At 45.0% G+C, this 2,957-nt stretch overlaps 1 pseudogene; it reads right to left on the bottom strand.

Annotated features, from left to right (window-relative positions):
* Window positions 1-2,334: 2,334 nt before the first annotated feature.
* On the bottom strand, window positions 2,335-2,452 carry LOC136660950 (5S ribosomal RNA; annotated as a pseudogene).
* Window positions 2,453-2,957: the final 505 nt, after the last annotated feature.

Below are 2,957 nucleotides of genomic sequence, written 5' to 3' on the forward strand. Positions count from 1 at the left end.
GCACTGTCAAGGCGTAAATTCCTCTGTATTTTTTTGCCTGATCAATGATTGGTGGCTACTCTGAATGTTTTAATTTTGTTTTCTTGTTGGATTGTTTATGCCAATAAAGGTGGAGTGTATTTTCATTAGAAGCCAAATGAGTATCTAGAACACAAGTGGCAGAATATTGGTTAATTAGAAGAAGTGATGACCACAAGAAGTAGTGATGGCATCTTGCCTGAATGCCTTTAAGAGGGGATAGGACAAATTTCTGGAGGAGAAGTTCATTACAGGTTACAAGTCATAGTAGGTATGTAAAAGCTCTAGGTTTTAGAGGCAGGCTGCCTCTGATTGCCAGATGCAGGGGAGGGCACCAGGACGCAGGTTGTGCCTGTTGTCTTGTGTGCTCCCTGAAGCATTTGGTGGGCCACTGTGAGATACAGGAAGCTGGACTAGATGGCCCTTTGGCCTGATCCACCAGGGCTCTTCTTAAGGATCCAACGTTCCTTGTTCAGAAAGCCCCCAAATCGGTACAATTTTGTATAACAGATCTGTACGACTGTACAACAGATCTGGACCACAGCTTTGTACAACATCTACACAACAGGTGGGTGCAATTTTCAAAATGCGCCATTTTCAAACAAAGCAAAGAACAACAGCAACGGCCCCTGCCCAGCCAAATTATCTCCAAAATGTCCCCAATTTTCTTCCAAAATAATTTTCTCTGGTAGCAGATACTGTGCAGAGAATCCCCCAAATGTATCCACCACTTAAAAAAAACAAACATGAAGGATTCTTACCTTTGGCTAGAGATCTTCAGAACAATGATGGCAGGTGTTACGAGCTGAATGGGATGTGGATCTGCCAGGCTAGCAGGAAATATATACCTTCCACAGGTTTGCCCTTTGAGTAAGGAAAGCATCAAGGCTACGCTTGACTTGTCTCCCTCATGTACACTTGCTCGCAGGTGTCCTGGCATGTCCAGCGAATCAAAATGTTCTGCTAATTATCCAGGAGAGTTCTTACCTCCTGGATAATTAAAAGCTTACCTCCACAAAGCTCCCAATCAAAGGCGGCGAGCATGGCTGTTCGCAAGGCGTGGACGCCAGTTTGCATTATGAGCACGAATTGCCCTGAGCCACCAGCATCTCGGTTTGACCTTTCATGAGATATAATTTGGAAGGCGGCTATTTGATCAGACAGAGTCGCATGTCGTCATTATTCTTATGAACTTAGCTATGAAGCCGCACCTTGAGGAGTATTCAGAGTCCAGAAATAGCACAATCATTTCATTAGTGGTTCAAATGGCACCAGGGAGAGCCAGGTTCAAATTACAATGCAACCTGGAAGTCTATGGGATGTCCCTGGTACCAGGATGGTATCAGGGGTTGACCGGGGGGCATTGATGCTATAGTATAGGACACAATCTCCCGGTACCAGAAAAATGCTCAATTTTCTGAATTGGAGACATCAGTGGCATTGCTAGGGGATACGGGCTGCACCAGGTGATGTGCGGGAGGGGGGGGTGACACCACTACACACCAAAGTTTGTAAAATCTTGGTATTTCCAAATAGTACCATCAGGTTATATATCAACAGATGCGTAATTTCATGCAGAAGACAATGAAATGAGCCACATTTAAATATCTCTATTCTATCAAAAGTTATAGCCAAAAAAAAACCCAGCGGGAGCAGGGCATTGGTGCATCACCACACCAGTCGCCCAGGGTGTTGCCCCACCCACTGCATGGGAGAAGGTCCACCATGGGGGTGACACGCTGGCCTTCCACAGCTGGTGACACAACCCCTAGTGATGCCACTGGGGGACAGACTCTCCGTGAGCTCTGCATAAGCATCTTGACACATCAGCAAGGACTGTTTGACTCCTTTGCCGCTAGATGACGAGGCTTTCATCATTTTTGAAACAGCTATTATTATTATTATTATTATTATTATTATTATTATTATTATTATTATTATTGAAGCCTACTAGAAAGGTGGATGGAGAGAATCTTAACTGGATTGCATTAGCAGCCAATTAGGTGAGCCCCAGGCAGTCAGCAAAGTGCTCAATTAAGCACTAATAATAGGTATACTCAAAAGCTATTATCGGGTCAGTCTCTGTGCACTCTTCCAACAGACTGATTCTCTATTGCTGTATTGACAAATGGAGAGCTTTTCCATTGCACTTTTCCTAAGAAGTTCCAGTGCACTTTTTCGAAGAAAAATGCACTGAAAGAATTGTACGAGAAGGGCTGCAAAGAAGAGAATGGACGGAATGTACAAAATAAGTGTACTTACTGTGAAGACTTTATGGTTGGTTGGCAACCTTCAGTTTGGAAAGACTATGGTATAAGCCTACAGCACCTGGTATTCCCAGGCGGTCTCCCATCCAAGTACTAACCAGGCCTGACCCTGCTTAGCTTCTGAGATCAGACGAAATCGGGCATGTGCAGGGTAACAGTTTATATGTTCAGGACAAACAGGTAGAGCTGGCTTCAGGGAAGGAATATGAAGTGCCTTGCTGGATCAGGCCAAAAGCCCATCTAGTCCAGCTTCCTGTATCTCACAGCAGCCCACCAAATGCCCCAGGGAGCACACAAGAAGACCTGCAAGGCTTTCTGGGAATTGTAGTTAAGAACATAAGAACAGCCCCACTGGATCAGGCCAAAAGCCCATCTAGTCCAGCTTCCTGTATCTCATAGCGGCCCACCAGGTGCCTAGGGGAGCACACAGGACTACAAGATATCTGCATCCTGGCACAATTCCCTTGCATCTGGTGTTCAGAGATACGCTACCTTTGAAACCCAGAGGTTACAGATGCTCATCATGATTTGAAACCCATGATGGATTTTTCCTCCATCTATTGTTCTAATCCCCTTTGAAAGGCATCTAGGCTGGGTGCCATCATGATATCCTGTGGCAAAGAGTTCCACAGGTGAATTACATGCTGGGTGAAGAAAGATACGGATATGGAT

The sequence above is a fragment of the Tiliqua scincoides genome, chromosome 9, assembly GCF_035046505.1.
Source record: "Tiliqua scincoides isolate rTilSci1 chromosome 9, rTilSci1.hap2, whole genome shotgun sequence".
NCBI classification, from domain to species: Eukaryota; Metazoa; Chordata; class Lepidosauria; order Squamata; family Scincidae; genus Tiliqua; species Tiliqua scincoides.